The sequence below is a fragment of the Phyllostomus discolor genome, chromosome 7 (assembly GCF_004126475.2).
Source record: "Phyllostomus discolor isolate MPI-MPIP mPhyDis1 chromosome 7, mPhyDis1.pri.v3, whole genome shotgun sequence".
NCBI classification, from domain to species: domain Eukaryota; kingdom Metazoa; phylum Chordata; class Mammalia; order Chiroptera; family Phyllostomidae; genus Phyllostomus; species Phyllostomus discolor.
In genome coordinates, this window is record NC_040909.2 from 113291641 (window position 1) to 113307504 (window position 15864).

The 15864-nt window shown below is 41.3% G+C and overlaps 1 protein-coding gene across 4 annotated transcripts in view; it reads right to left on the reverse strand.

The window, feature by feature from the left end:
• Nucleotides 1-15864, reverse strand: part of NCALD (neurocalcin delta) — a 341169-nt gene that overhangs the window by 72753 nt on the left and 252552 nt on the right. The window contains exons 1-2 of one of the 4 annotated variants that reach the window (XM_036031319.1): nt 4181-4196; nt 4083-4150 (exon numbers count right to left, since the gene is read on the reverse strand). The exons of 2 other annotated variants lie outside the window; for them this stretch is intronic. The gene's annotated coding sequence lies outside the window, so the exon portion shown is untranslated. Of the gene's footprint in view, nt 1-4082; nt 4277-15864 lie in introns of those variants that run through there. One more of the 4 variants, XM_028533998.2, reaches the window with a different exon arrangement.

A 15864-nucleotide genomic window follows, 5' to 3' on the forward strand; every position in this document is an offset into this window, starting at 1 on the left:
ATTCAGAAACTATGGACAATCCTTCCATTAGGACAGGTGGCAGCTGGGGTATCTTTCAGACTAGAGATTTCTTTCCTGCAAATCAAATATAGAACTTTAATGTTAGCTGTGTATACTATGTTTCATGTTAGTATAAATGAAATTTTTAAAGAATGCAGTGTCTCTAATTAAAGGTATTTATAGAAAGATGTCCAAAAAACTAAGGCTCACTGCAGAGGGAAAAAGAACATACTGTCTTTAGTTTGGAGAACGTGGCTCCACTGAATTTAAATATTTACCATATAAACCTTGTACCAGAGTCTTAATGAGCATCACTTTTACGGCATCACTTCTGGAAACAATAGAAAAATACCATGTTTTGGAATGATAATTCTAGTTGGATTTCCATCATGGAGCACCATTTAAACAGCAGTTGATTCCATTAGAAAAATGGCACATTCCTTCCAGAACTTAAAATGTCAAACACCTGCCATCAAAGAAGCACAAACTACAGTGTGGAGCCAGAGATCTTAGACCTTTTCCAAATTTCTTCATCAAGGCCCCCAAAGCAGGTGTCCTTTTCTCATCCAAAGAATAAGGCATGTTTCAGAAAATCCTATTTCGTCATTTCCCAAAGAACACACGAAGAAAAATTGCTAAGCTTCCATTTCAAACGTTAGGGATTTGGATGGAGCTTAAACAACAGTTTGTGCAAAACGTCGTAGCTCCAATGCTGTCACACCGAGAAAGGACGGCACGGATCCCCCTGACCCAGGCCAGACAGACGATGCTGCATGACGTCAGCCAACTGACTGCAAAGCCAGCCTGGTTGGTTGGAGAGGAAAACTAGGCATTATCTTCTGCAAATTCAACGTGACATGGAGAGTGAGACAACTACTTAGTCCCACTGAATAATATTCACACGTCCTGTATCGTCTTTAAATATCCAATATGTCAAGTAAGATTCTGAGTTCAGATTACTTGGGAAGTGTCTCCATTCCCTACTTCATTTTGAATGTGTCTTGTCCTGGGGATCTTTGGCAGATAAACCTGCAGGCTCTATCCTGACTAACTGGAATTGAAATTGCAATTCATCAATTCATGCAGGTGCTTTACACTAAACGTTCTTTAATGCATGTTTCAAATGTTGTACACAAAGTACCTTCCAGAGTACTCCTTCAGCTGCAATCTCATATACCATTCCTCATTCCTCATCTAAGTACTCCTGCTATTTTCTGAGTGGACAAAGGTCCCTTTGTAAATAGCTATAGTCTTACTTCTATGGTCCATGGTTTTAACTTGCATAACTTGCATTAACATGATGAGTTTTTCCTCTTAACCCCCATCTAACCAGTTAAGAGTTTCTCAGTCCAAATTGCATAAGACTCCTTATGGATTTCAAGGAGGAAAAAAAGCAAGAAGTTACAGTTTGGTAGCTGTGTGGATATATCACCCCTTTTCACATAGAAATTAGAATATTCTGGGACATTCACACCTTCAGAGAGTAAAATCAGATATGGTGGAACTAAATGGGGACACGCTAATGGTGGATTTTGCTTAATGCTGTTCTATGACCTTTCAGCATTGCTAGCTCACAACCATTAAACTCAGGCGTAGATAGAATTCAGGGGGATCCAGAGACTTGGATGGAAAAAAATACTACATCTTCAGTTCCACTAACCTCAAACTGAAATTTAGTGTTTCTTTTCATTAAAATGGAGGCCTCGAACTATAGGACCTGTGATTTTGTTGCCAAGAAAAATTGCAGGTGTTCTCATATCACATTACAGTCATTATAGATATCTCAAAATATCTCTTACCCTCATTGCTACTTCAAATTATAGTAGTTATACCTGCTAGTGTGTATTGTTAAGTAAAGCACACATCACGATTTTTAAAACAACTGGTTAATGTATTTCGGTAAAAGCGGTTTCCTTTGTAACCTTGCAAACCCTGTCCCTGAGTTATGCATTTAAAAACAGCATTCTGGGGAGAGTCTACAGGCTTCACCAGACCACTGAAGAGGTCCATGGCACAGAAAGGTTAAAAATCCCTGAAACTACACCCAACACATTGAATAATGCAACAGCTGGGTTTCTGGAGTGAATCATTCCTTGCTGGTATCTTCTGAAGCTGAAACAAACTTGACCTTGAAATCAACACAGTTTCCTTGTTGTAAATAGGGATTCTGTTGACAGTCATTCCCCCACCCCCACCCTTGTTTTGCCACAAGAGAAGACCTGTAGATTCTAAGAACATCTCTGCTATCATAGCATAGGTTGTTTTCATCTAGTTATAAAATTTATCATGAACATTTTGCCATCAACACTGAGTTCATCGTTCTCATACCTAACAGTGCTGAAATCCAGCCTATTTTATAAGGGCACTAAATACAAGCATTTTATAACCTTCGTGTGAAATATAGAAAGAGCATCAAGAAAACTACTTGGACAAGTATCATGGTAATTCCTTATTTTGAGTAAAAAAGAGTAAACATCAAAAGTACTCTAGCAACAACAGTGCTTTTGAATAACAGTGCTGCTGGTCCCATCCATGCTCATGACCGAGTTATGATTATGAGCTCAATGAAGTGATGCACCCAGAGATGTGCCCTGGGCACAAGCACATCAGCCTTTCGGAAATTCCCCCACGGAGACTCTGACCAAAATAGACATCTCTAAAGTCGGCAAGTTAAATGAATATTCACTCACTGAAAGCTATTGGGAAATTACTGATGCACCCACGAATATTCACTTGTCACTGAAGCTAAGTACTTTGCAAAATGCTCATCACCAGAGTAAAATGAATGCAATCAGAATTCAGGAACTAATAAAGAACACAAAAATAAGAATAATATATTCTTGCATTAAATTGAGATGTAATTCACATACAATGGAACACATATTTTTCATATGCACAGTTATACCATTATTTCCTAGTCATCAAAATAGTAGGTATATTGCATGTGCTGCTTTTAAATTTGCCCTTTTTCCCTCTTGTCAAATTTGTGAGATGTAGAAACCAGTTATACATCTAGGCTTTGATTAACCTCAATACCACAGGTTTTCTTTGAATTCCAAGCCACAGAATAATCCAACTCATGCACAGTGATGGAAAAAAAGGAAATGAGCTACCTTAAGGCAAATAAGCCAATCTGCACTGTATCATGTTGCAGGAATTAAGAAATAAAAGGCATTACAAATCAGTTTTCTAGTCACTCATGATCTAGAGCAAATTTTTAGTGACTATATCTGTGTGTGAATTAAAGTAGATCCACCAATAATAATTTAGTTTTGGGGCTCTTGTTTTCTTCCAAAGAAATTATTTCAATTTCTAAATATACCAATAGCTTATATGACTCCTTAGTGGAGACCATCCACTGTGATTCTCTACACAGCTGAATTTTCAGAGGAAGATATTGAAAACCCGCCTTTTGCTTTAAAAACCAAAAAGCAACTGCATGCCCACATGCAAGAGTTTCCACCCCAACTTCCTTGGCATAGTCCAGATTATGTTTTTCCTAAATGGGAAGCTGTTGACAGTTTTCCCTGGTATTTTCAGAATACCCTATTTGCAAGAAAAACCCCAATTTTTGTTTCATAGTATAATGTTCTTTCCTGCTGTGCCTGTTGTTGCTAATTGAATGCTACAAACAAGATACAAACCAAATTCCAAACTATTCTGGGATGATTCCGAATAGGGTAGCAATTGTAAAAAAAAAAAAAAAAAGCAAAGTAAATAATGTATTGCAAGGCAGGGCGGGAGTCCATAAACCCAAAGCTATGCTGAAGGGAGGATTCCTGGAATTCGATGAGGAATATTTGGCTCAAGCTGCAAAATCCATGTCTTTAAATAATGTCCTGTTAGCAAGTGTTGAGCAAGAACGGCGATTATATTTTCACCTACTTCATAGAACATTAATCCCAGTTTAACCAAATTCCAGAGACTCCGTGCAAAATTAGCAACTAGAAGCCACTTCACATTCTTCCCCTGGTACAACGATAATTGCTCATGAAGAGAAACTTGTGGTAGGTAAGAGAGAGGGCAAAACCACAGGGATCTATGAAACATCTAACTGCCTGTGCAGAAAGGGAACTCATTACCTCACACAGAAGAAGTGCAGGATCTAACAGTCCATGCTCCGCAGCCCCAGGGAAGCAGCAGCGGGAGCAGTAGCAGCGGCAGCGGCAGCGGGAGCAGCGGCAGCGGCAGGAGCGCAGGAGCGGCAGCAGCGGCAGCAGCCAGCATCCACCAGATTCTCACAGGCCTTTGACTGTGCGGACTCAGCCACAGACTCTGCCTCCAGCTGACGTCAAAGTCCCTGTCACATGGCCAGATGAAAGCCAAGAGAGCATTGGTTGTCGTAGCAACCACAGAACAGCTCTGAAATTATTTCAATAGGTCATCTGTCACTGTGTGTGTGTGTGTGTGTGTGTGTGTGATATATGCGCGCACACACACACACACACACTCTCTCTCTCACACACACACCCCCCCCACAATCATCACGGACAGCTCCCTCAACCCTCAGGAGCGGTGACTCAAGAGTGCCTGCAACTTTCCTCTTTAAGACTTCCGTGCCTGTTCTTTACTGGTACTTGCAGGAAAGTGCACGCCACTCTGAAGTTCCTGTCGGCCTCACTTTCACCAGCATGAAGCATGTTTCTCTGCAGAACAAAAGGAAAGAAACTCAAAAATCCTGGGGGTAGTTTTCTGAACTAATGAAATCTATTTGTGAGTAAATGGATAAAAACAGAAGCTCAAGAGAAGTTGGAAGAAAGGACATTTTAAAACTATATAAGAATCCAACCTATGCACTGAGCCATGCTAGTGATGGAGAGAAAAACAAGAAACAGAGGGGGTGGCAGCCCAGAGTAGAATGAGAAATCCTAATGATCCTGACACCATCTAGGATGGGGAGGTGCAGGGAGACAAGCTCAGAATTCCCGCCCCATAAAACGTGCATGCGAGGATGAAGGCCACTAGTCAAACCAGTGCTACTTTAAAACAACCTTGAGAGTACATGTATAACTTTTTTGGACCTTTGCATTGGCATCATGGCACAGGTGCAAAATCCTCTCCTCCTAAATCCTCTCTGAACCACACCCCTCTGGGGCTCAGCATGGAGTAAACAGGTAAGGGTTCTGTCAATGCAAAGTTCAGTGCAGCCTAGAGCAGAAGAATAAAAAATACAGTCCTGTACAATTTCTAATGTCAGCTTCATTTCCTTTAGGACCGGCCTAGCTTACTTCTAACACCACACGTGTGCTTATTTCCTACTTCACTCTCCCCCTATATGACAGAAAGCCAATTAAACACAGTGCAATATAATTCACAGGAAGGCACTCTGAAAGATACATGCAGAAAGCATATACTCCTTCACAGGGCAAAGGGGAGAAAAGCAGGGGAGAAGAGATTGCTCTTAAAACCCTAGGGACCTTTCCACGCCAGCATTATCAGGATGTCTATTCTGGCTTCTTTAAAAAAAAAAAGAGTAGCTCTGGAGTGTTGCAAAATATAAATGGAAACGAAGCCAGCTGGGCAGATTACATTTTTGTCACTCCAAAAGAATACAATTTCTTCAGAATCACAGAAATTGCTTCTTGAATGATAAGATTAATGTCCAAACTGTTTGGCCATGCAATCTTCCCCTTCCATCTTCCACTTGCTTTACTTCTGTCCCAGCTCTGGTAGGAAGAAAAGATATCTTTTTATTTCAAAAGCTATTTTTATGATGTTATTAGCTATAGCACAGCTAAAGTAAAACCAAACTGTAACACTTCCCCTTTAATTTCAGATTAATGACAGCAGAGAATTTACCTGTTTGCACAGGGACAATTGGCTCATTGAATCCAGTGTCTGTCTAAATGGGTCAGGATGTCTCACTGGGGGGCAGATTGCAGGAACAGTCACAATACACAAATTTGCAGTTTGTTTAGTCAGAGACTGGTTTTCTGTTCTGCACTGCACATCCTAGTATTGAAGGGAATGGGAAGAGAGAAGAGAAAGAATATTCTTCTAGACTTTCAGGATCCCACGTCTCTGAGCTGCCTGCTTTAATCAGCTCTCTGACCCCAAATCCGTGGCTGCCTGAAGGCTTCTCTTCACCCAGATCCAGCATCTAAGGGAGTAAAACTGCAGTACCACTATCTGCCAACAGGTGGCGGCCTCTGAAACCAGAAGCTCTCAGTTCTAAAAATTCCTGAAATTCATGGTGTCAATTAGTTTGAAATTTAACAAAAACTAACACTTTAATTTTTTTCTATTATTTTTAAGGCTAAGTATATTTTACAATATACTGACTTGAGCTTAAACTCATTATAAGTTAAAATAAGCGGTGGACAGACCTTCAATATGTAAAGTGGGCGCGTGTGATCCTTTTTTCTGTGGTGTGCTTCCTACCTGCCATTGCTTACTCTCTGTTGCAAACTACCTAAGGATTAGAGATCCCTCTTACAGCTAAAAATGCCACCAGTCTCTTGCAGGGTTGAAATCCTGATGATGGTCTCTTTGGAGCTCAGATTTCCATCAATTTGGCTCATTAATCCAAATGCAGTTTGAAAAGATCAGAGGAAATACACAAGGACCTTTTTACAACGTTGAGACCACAGCACTGAAAGAACACATGTTTCATTTTTTAAGTGACAACTCACTTTTTTAGGTGAAAACGGTTCACTGAATTTAAAAATACCTGTTCAAAGATACTTCTGCACTATGGTTTTGACTTGCCGTGTAAATATCAAAGCTGCATGTTATCAGTCTGACCACTTTGCAGGAAATAACTGGCAAACGCCACTAAATCAGTTTGAATTGGGTTCACACACCTGAATTAACAGGTTGCTGGGTCATGAGCGATGACTGTAATCGGCCTTTTGTTTGCCGTTTCCGTCTCACGGCCCTAATGCTGGTGGGAAGGCCGTGGACGTGGGTCTTGGAGGCACCGGGTTCAATTCTCACCTGGGCAAGTTACTTGAATGCAATGGGCTTCAGCACCTACATGCTGGGGTTGCTGGGAAGATTGTGATGTTAATGTATTCTAAAAGTCTGACACCCGGTGTCAGGACTGAATGTGTAGGTTCTTACTTATTCGTTTGACTCAGGTAAGTCCTAAAAGTCCTTCAGGGAAAGGATGGAATCTTACTCGTCCCAACTCCACAGTTAGTACCCAGTGTGGAACCCAGGCTCAGGCAAGGCTGCCTGACTCAGCCACTGGGAAATGAAGGCTGCGCGGCAGAAGGAAACGGTTCCTGTTTCTTCCCACTCACAGAGACTAGGAAGCCCTCCCTCAGCCCCCCAAAAAATACAAAGGGAAAAGAAGAGAAAGAAAACAATGTATCACAAAAATTTTTAGCCAATGCATCCATCCAAGTCAACTTACCAAGTAATTCAAACATTTCTAAATCATAAATACTTATTATAAGTGTACTCCAGTTATATGCTGATGTATTTTATGGCTGTTGCTGCTGATGCTGGATAATCTTTCACATTAATTGAGCACTTACTGTACACAGAGTGTTGTGCTAAATGCTGTAGATACATTAAACCATTTATTGTAGTAACCCTACGGGGCAGTACAAATCTCTGTTCACCTCTCACAACGGGAGCACCTCGAGCATAGAAAGGCGAAGGCACTTGCCTGCTTTGTCCCTGGCTGAGCCAGGCTCCACACTCAGAAGACCCGGCTCCGTACGTTTTTGGAAATAACTTACATCTGACAAATTTTTAGAAAGAATGAAATGATTTATGTTTATTGTCTACTTGCGAGTTGTTTTTATTTTTAATTTCTTAGGAGGAGGAGAGAGCCATTTTATCTTTTCTGCCTATTGGAACTGTAACGATTTTAGTCTGGGTTAGGCCTAAGGAGTAATACGGCAAGAAAAATCTAATCAGGAATATTTGAAGCAAGGAAAGTGGGCCAAGTGAAACAGTGAACAGACCCTCAACAAAACTGTGCCCAAATTAGTGCAGTCTTCACTGAAGCCGGTACGTGGATTGCCCAGGCTTGGGCACCCTTCCTGTCCCACCACGACGTCGTTCCATGTGTTCGAACCAACACTCTCACTGGGATAACGGTAAGAGCTGGATTTTTAAAAAAGGGGTTGGAAGGCATCAAAGTAGCAGAGGCAAAAAATCTTTAAGTGCCCAGATAAAACAAAAATATATCGATGTTAGCCTGATATTCCTCACCCTATCTCTGCTTTTCTCCTCAAGCAACTAGCTAATCCTTGAGTGGTGTGAGGCTTTTGGCATTCTCAGAGGCTGGAGAGACAACAACTGGAGTGCAGATATTCAAGAGCATCCAGGACTTTAGGGGTAAAAATTTAGAGTGTGTGTGTGTGTGTGTGTGTGTGTGTAAAGGAATCACAGAGAAGAAGGCACCCCAACATTCCGAACAGTTTTTCCCCTGGAGCATTTGCCACTTCCAAAATAGTGTTAGACAAGAGAACAAGAAGTAAAGCATAAAAATACATCAAAGAGGATAAAAACATAAAAGAAAAATTCAGCAGCCTTATTGCCCTCTGGAGCTAAAAATTGGAGTACGACATTCCAAGGAGTTTGAGTTGGTCAGTGTCCTAAGTTTTCGGGTCTCATAACTAAAAGGCCATTCCCTGGAAGTAACAGAAAACAAGAACTAGATGCACCTTCCACAAAACTAGTTTCCATCCTAGAATTATTATTAGAATACCTAGTTGGATCAAAGTAATTCGACCCCACTCTAACTCCACTCCAGAGAAAATGAACCCTCTCTAAAAGAATACAGCATCATCCAGAGCTCTTACTATTTTTCATACATCACTCCCAATTTAGTCCAAAATCAGTAATCATGCCAGGAGATGGGCAGGCCTAACTGCTCAAAATCTAGGAAAAAACAGGCCATAGACATAGATCCACATGTGATTCGTCTTCTGCAGTTGGCAGACAGGGGGTTTAAAATAACTGTAATTAATGTGTTCAAGGAAATAGATGGCAAGATGGAGAGTTCCACATGTAAAAAATAAAATCTACAAAAGAAATATATTAAAATGAAAGCACTGAAAAATACCACTGACATTAAAAACACAACAGATGGTTGAAGAGTAGAGAAGATATAGCAAAGGAGAAAATTAGTGAAATTAAAGATAGATCACAGACAATATCTAGATGGAAGCATAAGAAGAAAAGAAGAATAGAAAATACAAAAAAGAATGTAAGAGACATTTGGAACATGATAAAATGATAACATGTATTCAGGAAAGAAGGACAGAATCATGAAATAGAGCAGAAGCCATATTTGAAAAGAATTGGCTGCGAAATTTCCAAAATTTCCAAAAGATACAAAACAACAGAATTAAGAAGCTCCACTGACCCCAAACAGGGTAACTACAGAGAAAATCACACAAAGAAGACACATTATGACCAACCTGCTGAAAACTAAAGACAAGACAAAAATCTTAAAGCAGCGAGACAAAAAACATTAACTTTAACTCATATTAACTTTAAAGGCACAACAAAAGACTTTTAAAGTAAAACTCAACAGTAAAACAAACAAATGTGAAAACCTAATAAACTATTCAATTAGAAAACCAGCAAAATACAGGAAGAGATATTTTTCCCAAAAATGTATACAGACGACAAGCACACAAAACAATTTTTTGAAAATCATTTGCCATTAGGGAAATACAAGTGAAAACCGCAATGAGATATCACTACATACCTGTCGAAATGACTAAAATAAATAAAATGCTGTTCCAGCATTTGCTGGAAGGACACAGAGACACTGAGTCACTCAGGCGTTGCTGGTGGGAATGTAAATGGGGCAGCCACTATGGAAAGCCTTTTGGCAGTTTTTTAAAAAATTAACCACCCAACTACCATATGACTCAGCAATTCTATCCCTCGGTATTTCAAAGAAATGAAGACTACGCTAACATAAAAATTAGTACACAAATGCTTATAGCAGCCCTCCTTGTAACGGCCAATAAGTGGAAACAACGCAGATGCTTCCAGTGAGTGAGCAGGGAAACCAACCCCAGCACCTCCACACCCCAGAACGCTGCTCGCTGCTAAAACGGGGCAAACTACGGGCGCACACAGAAATCTGCCCCCATGTCCGAAGGACTCTGCTGAGGGAAAAAGCGAATTTCAAAAGGTCATACATTTTATAGCTCCACTTATGTAACATTATTGATATGACAGAATACTAGAAATGACAAACAGATCAGTGGTTACTACACCGGTCAGGGATTACAGAGGGAGCTGGGGAGGGAGGGAAGGGTCTGCTGTGAAGAAGCAGCAGGAGGGTCCTTGCGGGGAAGGCGATGCTCTGGTCTTGCCCGCGTCTGTGTGGACAGCCTGGCGGTACCACTGTATCACAGTTCCGCAAAACGCTACCTTTGGGACAAGTGGGCAAGGTGCATATGGTTTTTCTCCGTGTTGTGTTTTCAACTGTATGTGAATCTATATGTATCTCAACATAAAAGTTTAGTTAAAAGTGTTTAAATGATGGTGACATAGGACATTTCTAGTCAGAAAATGAGGGATTTGTTCCAACAAAATTATACTGACTTTCTACCAGCACTATATAGGTAGTAGAAAATGAACCTGGATAAAAACACAGAGAGATTCGGAAAGGGCAAATATATAGATAAAAGGTTTAATTTCAAACATGCCAATAATTTCCATAATATGTAAACTGACTAAATCTTCCAATTAAAAGATACACATGCTGGGCCATAGGAAAGTCTCAACACATAAATAATTGAAACCGTAAGTATACTTTCTGCATAGTGTAGAACAAAACTAGGAATCAATATAAAAAGACAAACAGAAAAACCCCTAAATGGAAACTAAGCAATATACTTCTAAGTAATCCATGGATTAAAAAGATGCACATTAGAATTTAGGAATATTTGAACCAAACATATATGTTAAAGAGAGAAAAAAAGCAACAGACATCGAGGCCCCAATTTTGGTGGGCACTTTGAGGAACCCCATGGACCTGATCCCCAGCGAAACAAGCATCACTGATGAAAAATACTTGAAAGTATCATGGAAAGTCTCTGAAAATTGTCCTTAGGGTATGCAGCCAATGAAGAAACATTTACTTTTTTTTTAAAGAAAGAAAACGACTAAAACTTGGTAAGAACATTGAGGGTCTGTGGCTCCCGAATCTCAATCCACGTCTTCCCCAGGCCCTCAGCGCAGCTCACAGAAGCTTCACTCCAGAAGGGTGGGACCAGAAAGAGTGGGCTCCTCCCGCTCCAGCCCTCCCTCAGGGGCTGCAGGATCTCTCTGGGAAAGGCAAGCCAACAGGCTTTCTCCAGCTCTGCTGTTGAATCCCTGCTGAGTACAGCCACCAGGAGGACGAGGGAAAGTGATCGTGTTTAAGGCACAATTATTATACGTTAAGTTTGTCCCCAACTGCTCACATTTCCACCGTCAGGAAAAATTGAGAACCTTGTACATGTGAAATAAGCTTGTAGAATTTCATGAAATTCCCAGGAATCCCTATAGAAGAAAAGAGAATGCACTACATTCAAAAGCTTTGCAGAAGAAGTACTACAAAGCGGCTCCTCATGTCTCTGAGTAAATAAATTAGTCACCTTTTACTAATAGTTGGTAAGATTCATTCAAAGACTCTCTACAGTCTTTCTGGGTGCTGAGGAGTCCCACGCACTGAAGATAAAGGGAAAGGAGAAGAGACAACAAAATCACACAATGAACAAAAATGGCCTCTCCTTTCACCCTGCCTGCCTTTTCATGGGTTGAATGAGAAGAATAAATTCTTTTCTCAAAGAGAGAGAATTCCTCACATGAAACTAAGGAGGCGGTTTTGTAGGCAAACGGTCCATGCATCATCACGTTATATTTAATCTCCCATACAAAAGGAAGACTGCAAAATGCCACTTTCCCATCACCAGCATCCAGTGCAAGCAGAGCAAATACTGTATTAAGACTGTTGTTTTCGCTTTTCTGTGAAACTCGGTGTTAGAGCCCTGTCTCTGCTGTCAGACGGCCGATGTTGCCTATGTGTAAACCTAATGTTTACCAGTCACCACGGATTCTGTCCCGTCCTGCTGCCAAGGGATAAAGAAATAGGCCCGAAAAGCATGAAGAATCTGGATGCTTTCCTTGTGCTCGCATCTGAAGGAAGTGCAGCTCCTGTAAACTCGCACACAGGATCCCCATGATCGTTTCCAGCCCAAAGTCAGGCACTCGGTTGGGGCTCTGTGTGAAGTGCTGGCATCGAGGATTCTTTGCCGTGTTACAATGTGAGGAACGTACACGTTGGGGGCAGGTACGCGCGGCTGTCCCTGTGGGCTCCCCAAACATGACAGCCATCTCTGTGACTTCAGACCACTTATTTCACCTGTCTAAGGCTTGACGTTATCATCTGTGAAGTGGAATACTAACAACCACCTTGCAGGGTGATTATGGAGAGGGATTCTCGATTTAGCAGCGCATCTGGTAGAGTTGCAGAGACAACACGAAGCTTCATAATTAGGACGAATAATTCAGAAATGTGCTAATTAGGGCCCGGTTTACCCTGAATTTATGCTTTCTAAAAAATGAACTTATTTGAATATGATTTTCTGTTTTAATTGACTTCTTTAGCAAATAAACTACATTTGCTAAGTTACAGTGAGAACAAATAATTGTTCTCATTATCAGGAGCACTATGTATTCTCAACACTTTTATTTTGATTTAATAGCATTTAGAACTATAGCATAGCATTATATTTAGCCTATTATTTATTCTTTACAAAAGAGGGAAATAGAACATTAGTTTATTAACTTGTTGATATCAGGTTTTCTTCTCAAAAAATCCATTCCTAAAAAAGCAAACACACCACATACTCTAAGAACTGCCAATGCCCAGTTATTTCCAATGCAAAATTTTTTCCACACAACCTTCACACAGACTTATATAAAACATATGTTCTGACACTGTCAAAGGTGCGTATCTTGCTTTTATAAAATCAAATGCGTATAAATTCTAATGTAGCAAAAAACATTAATTAGGACACGTAAAGCACACCTCCCTCCTGTGGTGAATATAAAATACAATTTAATTACAAAGAAATGATTTATTACAGCTTTTCAGAAGGACATTTGACTAAAGAATTGCATTTCTCAGAAATACATATCTATCAACAATTGAATGTAAAAAAACAAAATAAATAATCAAGCAGAATAGTAACAGACTCACAGATGTGAAGAACATTTGGACAGTTGCCGGAGGGGACGGGTGTTGGAGGGGATGGGTAAAAAAGGTGGAGGGATTAAGAAGTGCAAATTGGTTGGCACAGAATGGTCATGGGGGTGTAAAGTACAACATAGGGGACATGGTCAATAATATTCTAAAAACAATGTATGGTGTCAGATGGGTATGAGATTTATTGGGATGACCCCTTAGTAAGTTATATGTCTAATCACTGGGGTATGCACCTGAAACTAATCTAATGTTGCATGTCAACTGTAATTGAAAAAGAACAATGATTTAAATAAGCATCTTTTTAAAAGATGGCAGCATGTAAAGGTTTTAGCTCAAAGTTGCTGGCTTTGAAGATGGAGAAAGTGGCCATAAGGCAAGGATGCAGGCACTTCCAGAAGCTGAAAAGGGAAATTGTTCTTGTTAGAATGTTTGTATCCCCCTAAAGTACACGTGTTGAGAAACTAACCCCCAACGTGATGGTGTCAGGATCTGGGGCCTTTGAGAGGTCAGTGGGTGAAGCCCTCCTGAATGGGATTAGTGCCCTTACAAAAGGAGCCCCTGAAAGCTTACTGGACCCTCCTACCATGTGGGAATGCAATGAAAAGTCTTCGACCTGGAGAGGGGACCCTCAATCCCTTGTGCTGGGACCCTGATCTTGGACTCCCAGCCCCTGGGACTGTGAGACATAAATGTCTGTTGTTTGTAAGCCACCGAGTGGAGGACATTTTTGCTGTAGCTGCCCGAATGGACTAAGATGGAAATGGATCTTCTCCTAGAGCCTGCAGAAGGGAACACAGCCCCAACTACTCCTTGAGTATAGCCTAGTGAGACCCATTCAGATTTCTGACCTGCAGAACTGTTAGATAATAACTATATGTTGTTTTCAGACACTGTGGTTGGGGTAATTTGTTACAGCAGCTGTGGGAGACTAATACAGGCAATAAACGTGTGCTGTTTTTGTCTTCTTAGCAAAACTTTACAGAAGAAATACAGATGAATCCAGCCTCAAGGAGCTAGCAGGGCAGAGTAGGAGAGAAAACAAATGTGCTAAGAGAAGCACAGCAAACTGCGACAGAGCCTCAGGGGTGAGAGGTGTCCCCCAGAGCTGGGAGCAAACCCACTACTGGAAACCCCACGGCAGTCACTCCACAGCAGGCCTCCCAGAAGGCAAAGGTTGCCCTGGCTGACCTTTGGCAGTTCTGTTGAATCCTCTGATTCTGGAATTTCTATTTACGAAAAGACTTCCATTGCAGTAACAATATTTTCAAGAACTGGCCTGATTATGGCTCAGGTCAGAGAACGTGCTAAAGGGCAAGCAAGGAAGAAACCAAGGCACCATGCTGCTCTCCTTGCTGTCATCCACAACCCAGCCCTGGCCCAGCGCTGCAGGAAGAGGTGTGTTCCCAGGCTGGCTGGGACGCCATGGTCCATATCCAAAGGTAAGCTGGAGGTCTGTCCTGTCAAACCTGCTTTGAGGCTATTTTAATTTCCTGTAATCTTATCTGTGGAGAGTCACAACATTTTTTTATATTGGCATCAACGAAGGAACTGAAATGTAATTTCTCTCTGAAGAAAGAGTGTGACCGCTCACCAGCATGTCAATAACTTCCCTTTGTGCCTGGGCACTTGGAGTGGGCTTGCCATCCTTTGAAAGCAAAGACAATCAGCACATCTTGGTGCTTCACGAAATTAGTGCCGTTGGTTCTCAAAACTGAAAAAGACCTTGGGGCTTATCTTGCTCTGTTCGTTCACTCATTCGTTTATTCATTCACTTATTCACTGAGAAATCTTCAGTGAGTTCCTGCTGTGTGTGTCAGGCACCGTGCTGGGCTGGAAGGCACAGCAGTGAATAAGAAACACTTAGAACTTGGCCTCCCAGCGTTTACAGTTGTTAAAGCATCACAACATCGAATAAACAAGGAGTGATACAGAAGGAGCGCTATCTGCCGCCAGCCCAGAAGGACCTAACTCAGTCTGGGATTTCATGGAAAAGCTCCCTGGAGACAAGACCCTTGAGTGAGGAAGAAAGAGGAGTGAGCCAGCGGAGGAGGTGGGAGATGTGCTGAGCAGAGAAAAAAGAGGGTTTAAAACCTCAGAGAGGAGACGCAGCAGGGCATGTGAGAGGATCTGAAGCAGAGGCTAGGACGGCAGAATCCTCAGAAGAATAAGTGAAACACAGTGCACGAAGCAATTGTGGGGCAGGTTATGGAGGGTTTTGTAAACCAGTGTAACAAGGTAACTGAGGCCCTGCCTCAAGGACATGCAGCTAGTAAGTAGGAAGCAGATTGGACACTAGCTCATCCAAGCTCTAATACAAAGACCAATTAGTATTTTAAAAGAAATGTTCTTTAAAATTTCTTTTCTGGCCCTGGTTGGTGTGGTTCTGTGGTTGAGTGCTGGCCTGTGAACCAAAGGGTCAATGGTTCGATTCCCACTCAGGGCACATGCCTGGGTTGCAAGCCAGGTCCTGAGTTGGGGGAGTGTGAGGGCCAACCACACATCGGTGTTTCTCTCTCTCTCTTTCTCCCTTCCTTTGCTTTTCTAAAAAATAAATACATAAAATCTTAAAAAAAAAATTTTTCTGATTCTAAAGGTGATGCATGCTGATTATAGAGCAAACATTTCTTCTTTGGCGCAAAAACCACTATGGAAATGGCCCCAGGTGTGCAGCGCCCACGTTGCATGGTGTA